This window comes from Furipterus horrens, unplaced genomic scaffold (assembly GCF_987537825.1).
Source record: "Furipterus horrens unplaced genomic scaffold, mFurHor1.1.pri manual_scaffold_1, whole genome shotgun sequence".
In the NCBI taxonomy this organism is placed as follows: domain Eukaryota; kingdom Metazoa; phylum Chordata; class Mammalia; order Chiroptera; family Furipteridae; genus Furipterus; species Furipterus horrens.
The window spans coordinates 142,707,709-142,726,847 of record NW_028327171.1 but is presented as its reverse complement, the minus strand read 5'-3'; the positions used below and the strand labels follow the sequence as shown (position 1 = coordinate 142,726,847).

At 36.2% G+C, this 19,139-nt stretch overlaps 1 pseudogene; it reads left to right on the top strand.

The window, feature by feature from the left end:
* Positions 1–5,402: 5,402 nt before the first annotated feature.
* The window catches only part of LOC150021994 (translocon-associated protein subunit alpha-like), a 48,327-nt pseudogene continuing 34,590 nt past the window's right edge, over positions 5,403–19,139 (top strand).

The following is a 19,139-nucleotide window of genomic DNA, read 5'->3' as shown; positions in this document are numbered from 1 at the left end:
CGTAAGAGCATATTCATTGAAAAGAATTTTAGAGCTAGTTGAGATACAAGATGGCAGCAAAGTGGGTGGATGTTACAATCACTCTCTCCTAGGACCAAACTAAAATTACAACTGAAATATAGAGCAATCAGCCGGAATAACTACTAAAGACCAGCTGAATAGAAATCTTATAACCAAATATTCAGAGGAGAAGCCAAGCTGAAACTGGTAGGAAGGATAAAAATGCAAAAGGGGTAACTCTGATCCTCTGGGCAGTGGCTGAGATTCTGGAGGGATATCTGAGTTGCAAAGGTTCCTGCTGAAGAGGGTGGTGTCTCACTCCATGCCAGGCTCCGCAGAGCTAGGAAGAGGTGCCCATATAACATCTGACTGTGAAAATCAGTGAGGATTATGCCTGCCAGGGAAAAGCAGGAGTCTGCTAGACACATTGACACCCCTGTTTTTAAATTAATTAATTAATTTTGATTGTTGTTCTATTACAGTTCCAATTTCCCCCTGTTGCTCTCCACTGGCTCCCCTATCCCCCACCCCAACTCCCACAGTCAATCCCCACCGTATTGTCCATTCCCATGGGTCATGTATACATGTTCCTTGACTAGACCCTTCACCTTCTTTCCTCCCTTCTTCTCTTCCACTCTCCCCTCTGGTCACTGTCAGTCTGTTCCTTGTTTCCATGGAAACAGGTGCCTCTTTTAAGGCCCAATGCACAAAATCTCATTCATGGCCACTTACCCTGGGCTCCAGATGAGGGAGAGTGGAGTAGACTAGAGTCATGGGAAGGGAATTGAAATTTGTGACTCTGGGTAGAAAGCTGAAGGGATAGCCGCCAGGACCCCTGTACTGACTCCTCTCCTACACTGCAGGTATCATCTTTCTTCGCTGGAGCACTCCCCTCTCTATGACATCAGCATGAGGGAATGCAATAGCCCCCACCCTCTGAACTTCCTGTCACACTGGCCTGTGGAGTTGATGCCTGGATGAAGAGTCAGTTGCCTGGGCCTAGGTGTAGAGGCTTAGGCAGACTCAGGGGTGTCAGTGACTGAGAGGTGTGGCTTCGGAGAGGAAACCATTCCTCCCACTTTCCCATGAACCTGACTAGTAGCCCCACCTTCATGGTGGATTGTCTAGCTCAACCATCCTTGCTCCAGGCAGTCCCACCCTCTTGATTCCTGGAGGCCCCACCCTGCCAAGGTCTAAGCAGAATCTGGGGAAGACCAAGTTGTGTGACTCTGGTGTAGGGGTCACTCTTCCACCTTCCCCCAAGCTTGACCAGCACCGTCACCTCACAGGAGAGCCACTAGTCACACCCTCCCAACACTCAGGGCTCTGCCCTGTTGAATTTGGACTTAACAGCATCTTGGACAGACTGAGTTGTGTGGCTCTAGGATGGGGGCCATTTTTCCCTCACACAATCTACCATTGCAGAGACCTCCCTTTATATGCCCATAGCTGTGGCCTTCTGAATCATTCAAATAGTTTCCATGGAGGAATAGTCAAGTTTAATGCAAGATTTGATGCAGATTCATTGCTCTACTTTCTCAGTCATTTTGAATTTGTTGGCCACACAGAACACATGCTCACTCAATGGCATCTACAAAACCAACTGACTAGTACATTTTTCATGTGTGCGCATTCCAGTCCACTCTCCTTGGCAGTCAGGTTACATCAGTGTCACACAAGCCATTCTCATTATATTAACAATGGCTAGACTTTTTCTGCACAGACCTCGTACATGTATGTGTAAGAAATCAATTCACAACATTCAAATATAGGAAAGGGAATACATTTAGAGAAGGTATACTTAGAGAAGTATATGTTATTTTTTGTCTTAGAAATTGTTATTTGAAAGGAAAAAAGTTGATCATTGGAAATTGAAGGATTTTAGATGTAGGAATCATGTCATTTTAAAAGGAAGTAGTTTTAATAATAAAAATAGAATTCAAAATTAACAAATATTAATATATAAAAATCAATGTAACTTCTTCTATTTTTGACTTTTCATATTAGCTACAATGAGAACAGCTACTTTTATTAATAGAGAAGATAATTTTGATTAGAAGAATTAAAAGATGAGTGCAGAATGTGTTATTGGGAGGAACTTGGTCAAGCCTTTCCAGTTCCCCTTCAGGGAGCCCAAAATGTGCCATCTCTCTGCTTCCTGTAATCACCACACAGTAACAAGACCTTTAAATATAAATTCAACGCTTATTTAGGAGCTAAGCACACTTAATCAAAAGTGCTACCAGTTGTCTACTCTAATGAACTGGTAGCTAAATTGAAAATATCAGTGAATTGTCTGTTTTTGACTTTCAAACCTTTAATAACATGGAGAAAGAAAAGTGGAGGTAAGATTTGAAAAATAGTTGAATAATACCATAGTTGTGAGTTTTACCTCCTGTCTCAGGAAAATTCCCCTGTCCTTTCAGTAGCATAACTTCTCACATGTTTGATGTTTGTCCTGATGAAAACAGAACTGTTGTCAAAGTGTGACCACCCTCCTTCATTTAACATGCTGTTATTTGAGAATTTAGTTTCCAGCTTATTTGTTTTTCTTTTAATTTTTAAAATCCATTTCTAAAAATATATAGTATTGACTTCATTAATGGTTACCTTGAGATAATTATATTACGGAGTTGAAATGTAAATAACAACTTAAAGGCAAAAAGATATTGGTTAATTATGGGCTCTATTGTTGCATTTCAAATGCTCATTATCTATTTCAACTTCTTTGACCATGAAAAGCTAAGTCTACTTTAAACAATGAATAATTGTCTCTTAATTACCACAAAGTACCCTAAATCCTGAAGTTTGTTATTTATTTTGAAAGTTAAAATTATATGACTAAAATTTTTACATACAAATTATCTCTCATAGTCTGAAGAGAGCTTAGGCTTTTGCTAAGTTTTTCATCAATGTCATTTGTTGATGGGTTATGCTTTTCTCAAATAGTAACTTGATAGAAAATCTGAGAAGAGAGTATACTCAACCAAAAACCTCAGAAATTCTTTTGACATATGGATTTTATATTAGGTTACAAATCTAGAATAAGGCAAAGAACTGTAAGACTATCATTGACTGAATATTATTTTGCACTTGAAAATAAACCATACATTTACAATGGTGGTTAGCAGAAGAGTACACTGTAATTGGTAAACAGAGCAAGTAGTAGAACATATCTCTTGAGGTAGAAAGAAATGGATTTTCCTCTCTACCAGTCTCTTTTTCTTCATATTAATTCTTAAAATGAAATTGTAGTCAGTTAGGTTCTGATAAGATGGTATGTTAGTCAGTCTGTGGCTGTGATAACAAAATACCATAGACTTAGTGGCTTAAACAACAGAAATCTATTGGAAGCTGGGATATACAAAGTCAAGGTGCTGGCAAGGTGGGTTTCATTCTGAGTCCTCCCCTTCTTATGGACACACAGGAACAGAAAACAAGTTCTCTGGTATCTTGGTTTATAAAGGCACTAATTCCAGTATGAGGCCCCCCTCTGATGACTACACCAAACCCTAATTACTTCCCAAAGACCTCACATCCAAATGCCATTATATTGGTGGTTAGAGCTTCAACATATGAATCGGGGGTGGGTGCAGTTAGCATTCAGTTCATAACAGATGGTAAGATACCATTTTTAAAAATAATGGTTTTTAAGCCTTAAACCTTACAGGAGTCATGGAAGGCTGTGTCCTAATATAATTCCCATGAATTTCATTAAGTTGTTTGTTTGTTTGTTTGTTTGTTTTAAAACAATGGAGAGAATGCTGGCTTAAATATTTGAGCCAATTAATTTTAAATTTCAGTTTTGTCATTTTAAAACTGTTTGTAACGTTGAATGCTTATTCTCTCTGAAGATAAACATCCATGGACAATTATTTTGACCTCTTTGTTGTGTTCTGAAGGACAATTGAAGCAATGTACATACATATGCTTAGAATATAGTAAATAATAAATGTTTCTAAAATACTTTTCTTTTTAAAAATTTTATTTAATTTATTGGGGTAAAATTGCTTAATGAAATTATATAGATTATAGGTTTACAATCTTATAATACATCATCTGTATATTATATTGTGTGTTTACTCCCCTAAGTCATCTTCTTCCATCACAATTTTTCTCCCTTTACCCTTTCCTGCCTCCTCCACCCCCTTCCCTCTAGTAAGCACCATACTTTGTGTCTATATTTTATTTTGCTAAATCCCTTCCCCTATTTCATCTAGCAACCCATCTAGCCTCTCTGACAACTGTCAGTCTATTCTCTGTACCTATGACTTTGTTTCTGTTTTCTTTGTTAATTTATTTTGTTCATTAGATTTCACTTATATGTGAAATACATATGGTATTTGTCTTTCTATGACTGGCTTACTTCACTTAGCCTAATGTTCTCCAGGCCCATTCATGCTGTCACAAAAGGTAAGATTTCCATCTTTTTTCTGGCTGAATAGTATCTCATTATATAAATGTACCACAGCTTTTTTTATTTTATCCACTCATCCCCTGATGGGCACTTGAGTTACTTCCAGATCTTGGATATTGTAAATAATGCTGCAATAAACATAGGAGTGTATATATCCTTTCAAATTAGTATTTTTTGTTTCTTCAGATATATTCCCAGAAATAGAATAGTTGGATCATAAGGCAGTTGCATTTTTAATTTGTTGAGATAACTCCATACTGCTTTCCACAGTGGCTGCAGCATTTCACATCCCCATCAACAGTGCACAAAGGTTTCCTTTTCTTCATGTCCTTGCCAACACCTGTTGTTTATTGATTTATTGATGACAACCATTTTGACAAGTGCGCAGTGCTACCTCATTGTGGCTTTAATTTGCTTTCTTTGATGATTCGTGACATTAAGCATCTTTTCATGTTTATTGATCATCTGTATGTCCTTTTTGGAGGTTGTGTATTCAGGTCCTTTGCCCAGTTTTTGACTGGATATTTTTTTTGCATTGAGTTATATAAGTTTCTTATAAACTTTGATATTAATCCCTTATCTGATATATGTATCATTGGTAAATATGTTCTCCCATTCAATGGGTTGATTTTCATTTTGTTGATTATTTTATTTGGCTAACTGAGAGTTACTCTGCCCACCATATTTTGTATGCTGTTGTATAGGTGCACTGTCTTTTTCTGGATTTACCACTGTAGATGTCAGATAGTGTCCCCGTCTGACACTAGGCAGCCTGTTCAGAACTGCCAGTGACCCATAGTCTGTGACTGTCTCCTTCAATTGTTAATCTAGTCAGTTTGTAATCAACAGTCAGGCTTAAGCACCACAAGGTGGAGGAGAGTAACTCCTGGGAGTCAGGCTATTGCTTCACCTCAGGCTGATTCCATTCAGAGAGGAGTGCTCTGCCTGAGAGATATGGCTCCTGCAGTATAGGGAATTACTCAGCATGAGGATCCTGGTGGCTGTTCCTTCCATTCTCTCCCCAGAGCCACCAATCCCAGATTCTCCTCAAGTGCCTCTAGTCCACTTTGACTCTTCTTTGCTGGAGCCCAGGGTAAGTGGCTGCAAACAAAATTTTATGTGTTGGCTCTCCATATATCTATCTGTCTCACCCCGGCAGACAGAAACCCTGATGCTTTTCACAGCTAGATGTTATCTGAGTTACTTGCCAGCTCTGTGCTGTAGGCTAGGGAGTACAGCTTGGGGTTTAGACCCCACGCTTCTCAGGGGGAAACCCCCAGCCACTGAAACTTCCCTCCGGCATGTCATCTGCTGCCCATGGGAGCCTAGCCAGCCCTCTCGCATCTCCTTCAACTCCGTACCAGTCATGTTGTAGTGAAGTGGTGTCTTCCATCTGTCTGTGGTTATAAGGCTTCTCTCTAGCCATTGTTCAGTTGGTTATTCCAGATGACTTCTCCACAATTAAGTTGTAAGTCCAGATTGGTCCTGGGAGAAGGTTAGTATAACTTCTACTTACTCCTCTGCCATCTTGTATCTCTCAAATGAACTAAATAATTTTTTAATATAAAGCACATTTTTCCTTTCAAAGCATATTTTGTTTTAAATAAAATATTTGTATAACAGATTAGGGTAAAAAGGAAGGCTGCCTATAGCCTGAGACATCTGGGCCCATGGACTCCCACAGACCAAAGTTCCCTATAGTTAGTTCCTCAGAAAAACTAAAAATGGAACTGCCTTTTGATCCAGTGATCCCACTGCTGGGACTGTATCCTAAGAATCCTGAAACACCAATTCAAAAGAACCTATATACCACTTTGTTCATAGCAGTGTTATTTACAATAGTCAAGTGCTAGAAACAGCTTTAGTGCCCATCAGTAAATGAATGGATCAAAAAACTGATACATTTACAAAATGGATAGTATGCAGCAGAAAGAAAGAAGGAACTCCTACCTTTTGCAACAGCCTGGATAGAACTGTAGGGTATTATACTAAGTGAAATAAGCCAGGCAGCAAAAGACAAATACTGTATTATCTAGATCACTTATAAGAGGAACATAATAAACAAAAGAAACAAACAAGCAAAATAAAACCAGAGGCATGGAAACAAGGAACAGACTGACAGCGACCAGATGGGAGGAGAGAGGATAAGGTAGGAAAGAAGAGGAAGGATCTAGTCAAGGAATAAATGATTCATGGACAAGGACAATAGGGTGGGGATTGACTGTGGGAGCTGAGAATGGGTGGGGCAGGGGAGAACTATAGGGAAAAACGGGGGACAACTGTAATAGAACAACAATAAAAAATATTATTGAGCCCATTTTCTTTTCAACATAAAGCATATGATCAAAATGCACCCTGAAAAGGTTTATCTTAGTAGTAGGAAAACATTAAATCCATAACTGTTTGATACAGACATTATCCACAGTTAGCTGTAGGATAAAATGAAAATTGAAATAATTATACCTCTAAAATTTCTGAGCTTACTTTTCTATTTACCTAACCTGCATGATAAACTGCACAGAATCTACCAGTCTTCTGAACATTTTATTTAAGCATCATCTTGATCCCTATTACTTCTCAGACACACCTACCTATATCAAGTTCCATCCATCAGGTAAGTGTCATGCTTGGTGACTAACTAATAATTTGGCAAAAATTAATGGTTAAGCAGTTTGATGTGTTAGCTTATTTAGGTGACATTTGCATTTTAACAGGAACAATCAATTTTTCTAGATGGTAAGGAGTTCATCTAATGTTTGTTTGTATAACTGCTGGACAAAACACCTGGTTTATAGCTGTTGCTTAATTTTTTTCCTTTGCTTTTTACTGAATTGATGGGGCACTCTAGTAGAAAAAAGATAATTGCAATTGAAATTATAAGTCCCTTAGATTCATAACAACTAGCTGTATATATGTCCCTTCTGAAGAAATGTGAGTGCTGGTTTAGAAAAGAACATTTTCAAGGCAGAAGAGATTTTAGACATGTTTGAGAGGTAAAGACAAATAGTTCTTAAGCTATCATGTCTAGACTGGACAGTGTGAGGATAAAAATTACTTATGACATTTTTTTAATGATTCAGTTTCAAGAATAAAATATATGTTAGTTTTTTATTAAGAATATTTTAGAAGGGTTTGTACCATGTACATAACCAGTAAAAGGAAGATATGCCAATTGATAATGATGTAAGGAATCTTTCAACTTTTTTTCTTTTTGCTATTGTGACACTTTTCATTTTGAAATTAAACTACTTACATTTGGATAGGAACAGGGTATGTTCTTTAACTCCTGGTAAAGAAAACATGCAGGATGACTTTGGATTGGGACATAAGGTAGTTCTCTCAGTAGCTAGCCAGTTTTCATGAGGGGGCGGTGTGCTCCCAGTAGCCATCTGCATGCCTGTGAACAGACCTTCCACCAGGTGTCCACCCCAAGCACACACAAATGTAGAACAAGAAGGTATCCCCACTGGAAAAGAGGAATGAACCTATAAAAATTTTTACAGACATTATGTTCTAACTGGAAATTTTACCAAATTAATTGGAGAGAATAAGCAAAAAAACCAAAATGACTCATTATACACAAAGCATCTCTCACTTATAGGTAGTCTTTTATGTAAAATAGATTTATTTAGATTGTAACTATTAAATGCCATAGTCGTGGTATTTAGCAGTAAAGGGTACACCAAGAAGTATAAGCCATAATTTCTGCCTTAATGGAGTATATAATCTGGTTGGAATAAATATGCCTAATATGAAAAGAGAGGGAATGATTCACTTTAATAAGCATATGAGAGTCAAAAGATGGTATAATATAATTGCATATAAACATTTCCCTTAGTTGGTAGGAATCATTAAATGCCCTTGTGAAGGAAAGGAAAGTAATAGATGCTTAATAATGAAATGGACAACTGGGTGCTGGTAAATAGCTGAGCATAGTGGTTAAGAACACAGGTCCTGAATTGAGATATTGTGTACAAGTCCTGACTACCACTTAAAAGATCAGGGGGCATTATGAGAAGAGGAAAATAAGCAAAGGGAACCAATGCAGGGTGTGGGAGTGATAAGTAATGAATCTAGACAAGTAGGCAATATTTGAGTCATGGCTTTAGGTCTGAATGTCATCTAAAACTTTTCAGTAGACAGTGGGGAGCCTTTAATGAGAGAGGTTGTATCATGGAAACTTGAGTACATTAAGCCTTAGACCTGAACATGAGGAACTCCACACTTTAGATGATCTCACATATCAGAAACACAAAAGGAGTAATTACAGATGCGTGACTGTCACTCAGCAGTGGCACAGTAAGACCCGTAACCCTGGAGGTCTACTTTGTGGCTCACACCATTCTGGCTTCAGGAAATGCTCTTCCATACCTTCTGCTTTATGTCCTTGAAATGAAAGACAACTGAATCAGAAGGCCATAAAGATGTGAAGGGCTTGCTCCTGCCCACACCAGAGAGGGATGGTTTGTCAGAGAGTAAAGAGCATGAGCAGTAGAAATACTTGGTAAATTGAAAGACAAATTAATTAACTCATCAAATTCTTTCTCCCAGGGAGAATGCATGCAATGAATTTTTTCACAAAGTATAATTTCCCAGGAATGTCAAGTGTCCATTTCATGCTCTTTTTCATGCTGTAATTTGAAGTTCTGGAGCTATTCATGAATTAACACAGTATTTGTGACAGTTGCTCTTGATGGCTGAGAATTATTTTTCAATGTTAAACAATTCATGGTTAACTTTTTTTTTTCTATGTAGCTCCAGATGTCACACAGTGGTGCATGACACCACTTCCTTACATCTGGGTGAGGTGAGCACAGAACACAAGAACTGTTCATAGAGAAGTATTTGATAAGATTTAATAAAACTTTCAAATTTTAAATTAAGTTATTTATTTATTTAAATAATTTAACTTGTGTTTAGTAATTATCATTTATATTTGATTTTAATTTTAATAGATGGTTTTGACCATTTACATTTTAAAAATATTTCTGAAAACAGAATATCTAACTTTTCATTTTTTGTAAATTTAGTATTCCATGAATGTGGTAGCACTTTATTTTGTTACCCTTTACATCATCATTTACATTAGAATAAAAATTATATACAAATCATGACTCAGTAATTTAGTCAACATTAACAAATGAAAATTATATTAAATAAAAATAGAATAATAATTTATTTTATTATTTTATATGTCTTTGTTTTATTAACCATACAAACTTTAGCAGTCTATTACCTAATAACCAAAAATTCAAAAATGTAATTAAATTATATCTTTGATATTTTACTCACTTTCAATCATTTTAAAATGAAGCTTTATAAAACATAATAGGATAGAATAGAAAGGTCAATCGAAAACATATATAGTATATGAAAACATATTATATGAAAAACAGGTTTTTTTTTTCTAAATATATTGATCATTAAGATAATTTGGGATAAGTAAATTATTTTCCTGAAGACATCTGTTATTGGAAAACTCTATCTCAGATTTTCACTTTGGTTGTGTAAAAGCAGTTCTGTTAGCAATTTTTAGCCTTCTGAGAATAAAATTTGCTCATGTCTAAACATTAAATAACAAGCTAAAGGGGGAACAATATCAGAAATAAATTAAATCACATCAGGACTTAAAAACAACTTTCCAAATGGTTAAAGTAACTGAATCTTAAATAGAAGCAAAATACAAACTTGACGTGGAAGTAGTGTTCAACATGGATTACAAAATTTATAATCCAAAATGAACTCAAAATTGCTAACAAGTAAATTGAAATGAGTCTGATTCAACAAAATGTAGACAAAGTGTTGCCCCTCTGTAATATCGTTTAATGGAAATAGATATCAATCAAGTCCAAGGTGAAATTAACCAAAACCTAATAGAATGTGAGACACACAAAATGAAAGTGAGAACAGAATCAACTGTCCAAGTACTTCCACATTCCCAAATACCACTAAATATCAAGAAAGCAAAATCTCAGTTGATACAGCTTGAACCCTGAATAACTGTAATATTCCCTGTGTTATACTCTAAACCTACATTTCAATGAGTTACAATGTTTTAAATTTGTTTCGATAACCTTAAAACAGGAGTAATAGTAGCAGCACTAATTGTAATTTTCCTATATGCATATCATTGTATCATGCATTATAGACGTGTCATGGATTTTAGGATCACACCTGGAGAAACAGAAGCAAAAAATGGGTGTTTTGTCACCAATTAGAGAATGTAGTAAGTGGTGGAGCTGCAAATGCAACCATGTCTGTCTGATTCAGAACAATGACATATTTCACTACCCTAGATATATGTGAAGAGCTGATCCTACAAATTCTTACTGATTCTTAAGAAGAATTAGTATGTCATCTGTCCATCATCAACATTTAGAACTTCCAGCAAAAGTAACAAATTGAGTTGAATAGGACTGAAATGACTATGGAAAATATTAGAGTCCAGCATAGGACATTAAGAGAGTTCAGTAATATTTCATGGTTAGCACAGTTAAAGTCAACTGACATATCTAATAAGATGAGTACAGTCAAAGACCCTATTTCAGAGTTAATGGGCAGATCATTACAATCTTTGACCAAAGCAGTCCCCACACTGACCTAATCAAAATCCAGAATGAAAATTATCATAAAAGTACATGATGAACCAATTAGCCTGGAGCTGGGTTGCTTCTATCTGCTCAAGTATCTCAGCTGGGAATGGTAAATTAAAAACTGAAAGGAAATGAGGAGGAAAAAAAGCACTAGAAGGCAGGAGCATTAGTTTAAATTCTGGGTCTCTATGCAAAAGATTCAGAAAGAGTTCCCTTTTGCTTTTTTTTTTCCCCAGCAAAACGAACATATATAGATTTCTGGCAAAGAGTGTGTAACGCCATGTGGGCCTCGACCAACCTCAGGGGAGCAGGGGTAGTACTTGTACCCCACTTAGGTAATAAAGAAGTACCTTTCTTCACTATCTCAATGTTAAGTGCTGCTTAAGGAAAATATTAGAAAATGGTTTGGAGGTGGTGCTTCAGAGCTTCATGTTGATGAAGATTGTGAACAGGAGCAGGCAGCTCATTTGAACCAAAGAAAACAAAAATTTTACTGGAACCCTATGGAAATTATAGCTTTATCACTTCCTATTTTTTTTTTTAGCATTTATTATTTTGTGACTTTTTCTATTTCAAATCAAGAGGAAAAATTAAAGTAGATTTTGGATTTAAAAAATGAAAGAATAAAAAAATTTTTACAAGGCTGACATGACACTTTCTCTGAAGATCTTGTTAGTTTTGAAGACATCAAATGTAAGACTTGTTATTAGGTGTGACTGAGCCATGTAACAGAAAGAAAACAAGGATAAGCTATAGGTTGGGAAACTACCTCTGACAGGTCTTTTTGTTTATTTGTTTAGTTTGTCCTGTTTTTTACTGAATGAGGGTGTTAGGCACAATATTCTAAAAAATTTCTATTATTAAAAATGTTATTTCTAAAATTTCAAATGGATATGAAATTTTAGGTAGGATAATACTACAACTACTACTACTAATAAAAAGGAATTGTCTCAAACATTCTTTGACCTCCTCTCAGACACAATCAACAAATGTTTGTTCATGCATTTTCTTTCTTTTTTTAAATTACCATTTAACCCCCTTATATTCTTCTTCCCCCTGCAATTGCCACATTGTGATCCATGTCCCTGAATCCTTTATACTTTTTGCTAGATCCCGCCATCCCCTAACTTCCCTTCATGCATTTTCTGGTCTTCTGGTAAACGCTTCTTGAATTTCCTTCTCTTCCTTTCACTTCTCATTATCTTCTTTATAGTAGTCACTTAAGAAAACTATGTACTGACTCTAAAAAGTTTCCATTACTCTAAACTTTATTAGAATTGCCTTCATATAAATTTAGATGGCAGAGAAATATTATTACATATTTAGGATAATACAAGTCATGTTCAAAATATAACTTGATTTAATCATTAGACAATCTCAAATTACATTAAGTTCTTTTAAAAAATTAGTTTTAATGATGAAAATGTGCTACCTAAAAATATTTAACAGAGAGTGCCACAGCCTTAAAGAAATTTTAAAAAGGAGAAAAATGAGAGAGGTTCTAAATGACAGACAACAATTTGACCTCCTAAACATTGCTGGCCAGGATAGCATTGTCCTGCTACATGAATGGTTTATCTTGTGGAGGACACTCTCCTGTGTGTCTCAGAATCTGCAAATGTTAATCAATATTGCCAGTCATGCCTTATAGCTGGGTCCTTTAATTTACCTCCAGATGGTAAATTCGACTCAAAGTTAGTATAATAAAATGGCATGGGCATTAGAGTCAGACACACTTAAGCTGAAAACACAGCTTCACCACTTGCTAATTATGCGATTTCAGGCCAGTTACTGAGCCTCGGTTCGTCAACTTATAATTATGGGAATATTATCTAATTATGAGGTTATTTTAAGAATGAAAAAAAAGAAAATTCTTAGCACAATGCCTGGAACAGAGGAGCTGCTTGAGTGTGGCAGGGAGCTGAATAACATTTCCTGATCACTTCCTATGTCATAGAGAGCTGGTCCTTATGCACCTCAGTGAGAAGACTCCATAAACTGGGTCAGCTGTGGTAGTTTTCAGCAAACAGATACAATTAGAACTTTTCAACAGTGAAACAGAAGGACTGATCAAGAAGCTAGGTTAAAAATGGGCATTTTTGTACCTGAGAAGATGAGAAAATAGTGACAAGAAAGAGGCTGGAGCTCCTCCAATTAGCAGATGGCTTGGAACCTTGACTCCTACAAAATCTGAAAGGTTTTAATTTAACATTTGATTCAGAGGAGAGACCCTTTTCCATCACAGTGGAAGCTCATTTGGGAGCCATTGCTAGGAATTACAGTACATCTGATAACTATAGACTTCATGTGAGGGTGGTGGACAAAGGCATCCACGTGCTCCAACTTCTCCCAAAACCCAGAGAGCATTACCTTTGCAAAGATGACACCAACATTGAAGCCAGGGAAGAATTCCAGTCATGGAATTTCAAGATATATGATAATACAGTTTCCTTTTGGACATTGCTGTGGATTTCGTTAGTCTGAAACAATTCATGTGCTCACACACATAGGCTAAAAGATGAAGCCATTCTGGGAGCAAAATAAATATTATCGATTGCATTTAACCAAATACCTTGAGAACGTCAAGAATGCTGATTGGACTGAGAGCCCTGACTTCATGTCTGGCTCTGTAATTGGCATGCTGTTGCCCCCTTTCTTGCAGAGCTTAGCATAAAGTTTTCCTTTCTTTTATTTTTTGTCAGAAAAAATTATGAAAGTGTCACTTTCCCTTTGCAGTTAATTCAGGAGAGATCCTCTATTCGAGCAGGGCACATTTTCATGCAAATACAGCAGCACAGTTTCCAGCCCCCTAATAGCTTCTTACAAATGATGTGCCATTACAACGAGGTTTATTTAAACAAATTTAATACATCTTTAATCAAGCTGGAGAGCATTTTCAAAGGTCACGCTCCAAATCAGGATCACTGTGCTGAGCTTATCAAAGTATTAGCTTAAGGGGGAGGGAGAATTATTTCTTGGACAAGTAATTTTAGGCAAATCTTTATTTACATTTTTATTCAGTTATTAAATTTTATTCCTTTCCCTCCTCCTTCTAGTCTCCATTTATGAACCTATAAGAAAGTCTGCAAATGGAGCTATAAGCATATCACTGCAGTCAGTCCTTCTCGAGGTGAAGCTTTGAAGACACAGGGTCTAAAAGGCAAGGACAAGGCACCAGGCATTTTCAATGTCAGAGATAATCTTTTAGTGCCTCTAAAGCATCCATCCCAAAGGTCTCACATTAGGCTCTGGATATACTGCTGAAATTCTAATGCACTCTTTCTTTAATGGATAAATGAAATAGACTTTGAGAGTTGCCCTAACCTAGACCTCTATTCTTTCTCCCTCTCTGTCTATCTCTGTCTCTCTCTTTCTTCTAATATATGTATAACACACATACAAACAAATATTTATTGTTTTCCTTTAATTTTTCTCATGAGCAATGATATGATTACCGAAGGTTCTTCCTGATTCTTGAATCTTTTACATGAATATTTATGGAACAAAAAAGATTAGCTTGATGCACCTAAGAAAAATAAGTTTATCTTTTATACTAAATCTTTGGACAAATGTCAGTAACAGAGACTGCCATATAAGGTCATGATGACAGAGGAAATGTCAGTGTTTTCAGAGTGTGAGCTTCCATTCTGTAAAACTCTACCCTTTTTACCAGTATAAAAGTCACTAATGAGGCCCCAAGATTAAAGGGGAAGTGAACTCTGCAAGAACACAGAAATAGCTGATGGGAAGAGAAGAGTTACTCCTGAGGATTTTAATGCTCATTAGAATTAGGAGCTTTCAAACTTCTCAACAACATACAAATGAAACAGAGAATCTAAAAAACAACCCTGAAATAATAAAAAGATCATGCAGCAATGCTCTTGACTCTATTTTGGGATCTTACCTCACTGTAAGCAATTGGCTTTAGGGGGGAAAAAACTAGGGGACCAGGACAAACAAAAGAATCACAGAGTTGATTATTTTAGCAGGCCCATGGGGAACAAGGCACCACCCCTCTAAATAAATGACTTGCCTATAGCACTCACACAGAATGTGACACCTAGTAAGTCAGGGCAAAGGAAATAGTAAATAGAAAGAAAATAGGAGGAATAAAATAAAATTATGTATAGCTTGGGATACTAGGGTATTCATGTGTGATCAATAACAACAGAGAAAGGCTCAGTGAACAGTGATTTGACATTCAAATTAGTTCACAAATGACTACTCAATGTCTTATTATTAAAGTCTTTGATGGCAAAACATACTAACAAACAAAAACAACCCTATTGCACATAGTGAAAAACAAGTATATATTTAGAGATATACTCTCTACCTACAGATCAATTTTCCCCCATCTTTCTGAGTATGATTCTCCCACTATTCTGAAGCTATAGGATGTCATTTTCAAGGGATGTGGCAAAAGTTAAAAAGCAAAGGTGAGTTTTGAATTACCTCTGTTCCATTAAAATTAGGTGCCATTTCGAAAAGGTGATAGGTTATGGGAATATCAAATGGTATCTCAGCCTAAATAAATAGCAGCTGTTTTGTTTCCCTGTAATTTGTGGGCAACTCTGTCTCTGTCTTGATGTGCCTGTATCTTATAGCAGCAAGTCTATATTAGCCTGGTTTATTCCCTCTGTTGCACAATATCCCTGACTCACCAGCAAAGGGTAAATGGCCAGATGCTGCTTCTCCCTGGCAAGCATGGTTTCAGTCTACCTTTCCTCTTATTGTACGACACATGTCACTCCAGTCCCATGCCCCTAATACTCCTTTTCCTGAATCAAAGTCTAGAACTCCAGGAATATTGGCAGAAGACTTGTAGTGTCTGTGGTGCCAGCAACTGTGTTTCTGTACTCAATTGTAGGTGTGATGGGGGAGAGGGGCAATGAGACACAATTAAAAGTCATTCTCACCTCTCATTTTTGACACTATTTGTCTGTGCAGTCTTAGAAATATGTACATATTGGCTCAGAGACTCTGATGCATTGTGTCTGGCCTGATATGTGACATTTATATTTTGAAAAAAAAAAAAAATTCCAGGTCATTTCTGTAGAAAGAATAGTGGAATCCTGAAGTATCCATGTCATCTTTCTGATTAATTCATTTTCTAGTTAAGTCACCCAGTCACTTATCCTCACCAAGTCTCAGTTTGAAAGATGGTGATCCATTCATTTATCCCTTCATTCTCTCAGAAAGCATTTATCATGTGTCTACAATGTGATTTGTATAAATGAATAATTTCTCCAGGAAATTTCAACCTAGTGAACTAGACTGACTTAAATGTGATAGGTATGTATAAAGACATGGGAGAATTGGAGCTACCATTTCTCTCTAGGGATGTCAGAGTTGGTAAGACTTCATAGATCAAAGAATATTAGCTGGGTTTTAGATGATTTACCAGAAGGAAAAGGCAGGATCTTCCAAGAAGAAGAGGAAGTAGATTTAAGACATGGGAACATGATCCTCATGCTGTTACAAGGCTGATAAATTCTGTGGTCTTGAAAATAAAGTTTATAGGTTAAGGAATGGGTTAGTAGTAGGAAGTGTGACTAGAAAGGTAGGTTAAGAGTAAATGTGGAATTAGAATATTTTTCTTGTGGGAAATGGGTTACCGGTTTTCTGTTTGTTGTTACATGGGAATGGTACACACACACACACAAACACACACCACACAAATTTATAATTCCAGAGGTAAACCTACCATCAAGGTGGAGGAAGTGACGATGATAGAAAAACTTATTAAGAAAAGAAAACAAGAAAGGAAAATGTAAGATTTTTTTCTCAGGTTCAATCAACAGGTGACCAGGCCTAGGTGATTAGAAAATATCAATGGTCATTTCTATTTAACTGGGATGAAGATAGAATAAAATTGCACACATAAAAATATTTTGTAATTTCTAAAAAATTACAATGAGGAAGTCATAGTAGAAATATCTATAGAAACAATCATTGACCAAATTATTAACTTCAAGTTAATAGCTTGAAAGTTTATATAATTGCAATGTAGACAGCATCCATATATTATTTAATGAAATTTTTAAAAATGACTTGGTTCTGTGAAATAGTCTAATTTTTTCCACATATTTTGAAAAATCTGGAATTCTAAAGACCTAAGTTTTCTCTAGCTCTAATTTTTCATGTAAGTCTATACAGTAGAATTTTTTAAAAATGTTACCATAGCCCCTTCAGCACAGCAAACTTGTTTTTCAACTGTGTGGTCCATTAAATTACTCTATTGAATGTGAATTATTTGAGATTGTTCTACATGCTTGTGCATTTAGTCACTAGAACTAACAAATCCATAATGCTCAACTCTGGAGTTAGGAAGTGACATAATGGTGGGAGAACAATCACTGTGCAAAACAGAAGACAACTTCTTTCTGTGGTTCTGTCTACTAACTATGTTTTGATATGAAGAAGAATGGAAATAGAAGTGAAAACCTTCACTACAGATTTACTTTTTGTTGTTGTTTACACAGATTATTTTTTAGTGTGGTTTTAGGTTCCCAGAATAATGGAGCAGAAGGAACAGAGATTTCTCATATACCTCCTGTCCTTACACATGCACAGTGTCCCTTAATGTCAATATCCTGCACCAGAGTGGTACATTTGTTACAACCAGAACTCTACATTGACACACCATTATCACCCATATTCATAGTTTACACTGGGGTTCACTCTCAATGTTGTACATTCCGTTGGTTCTGACAAATGTATAATGATGTATAACCAACATATGGTTTCATAAATACAGTTTTACTGACTTAAAAAATCCTCTATGATTCACCTGTCCATTCCTTCCAATTCCTGACAACCACTGACTTTTACACTGTCTCCATAGTTTTGTCTTTACAAGTATGTAATATAGTTGGATCGTACAGTATGTACCCTGGTCAGATTGGATTCTTTCATTTAAGTATGATTTAAAGGTTCTTCCATGTCTTTTCATGGATTATTAGCTCATTTGTTTTTAGTATTGAATTATATTTCTTTGTCTGAAAGTATCACAATTTATTTATATGCTAACATACTGAAAAATAAATATTTTGCTTCTAAATTTTGGCAACTATAAATAGAGCTGCTGTTTTATCCATGTGGAAGTTTTGGTGTGGTCATAAATTTTCCTCCATTTTGGTAAATGCAAAGAAGCATGATTGCTGAATTGTATGGTGAGAGTATGTTGTTTTGTTAAAAAAAAAAAAAACTGATAAATTCTATTCTCAAGTGGCTGTATCATTGTGTATTATTACCACCAATGAATCTGGTTTTCTTTTGTTCCACATTTTTGTCAGCATTTGGTGTTAATGGGCATTTTAAATTTTGGCCAGTCTAATCGGTGTGTAGTGGTAGTTCACTGTTGTTTTATTCTGAGATTCTTTGATGACATATGATGCGGAATACCTTTTCATATGCTTATCTGTCATCTGTAAATCTTTTTTTGTCATTTAAATTTTTAAATTTATTTTTATTGTTTTTCTATTATAGTTGTCCCATTTTTGCCCCATTGCTCTCTCTTGCCCTGCCCACTTCCCACCTCTCCCACAGTCAATCCCCACCCTGTTGTCCATGTCCATGGGCCATTTATACTAGTTCCTTGACTAGACCTTCCCCCTTCTTTCTCCACTTTTCCCCTTACCCTCTCCCCTCTGTTCACTGTCAGTCTGTTCCTTGTTTCTATGCCAGTGATTCTATTTTGCTCATTTGTTTGTTTTGTTGATTAGGTTCCTGTATTAGGTAAGATCATATGGTATTTGTCTTTCACTACCTGGCTTATTTCACTAAGCATAATACTCTCTAGTTCCACCCATGTTGTTGCAAATGGTAGGAGTTCCTTCTTTCTCTCTGCTGCATAGTATTCCATTGTGTAACTGTACCACAGTTTTTTGATCCACTCATCTACAGATGGGCACTTACGCTGTTTCCAGCACTTGGCTATTGTAAACAGTGCTGCTGTGAACATGAGAAGATAGGGGTGCATAGGTTCTTCTGAACTGGTGTTTCAGGATTCTTCAGGTATGATTCTAGCAGAGGAATCGCTGGATCACCAAAAGACAATGTGTCTGTCCAGGTCTTTTGTCAATTTCAAAACAAGTTTTTTGTTTGTTTTTTTTTTTTTGACTGTTAAG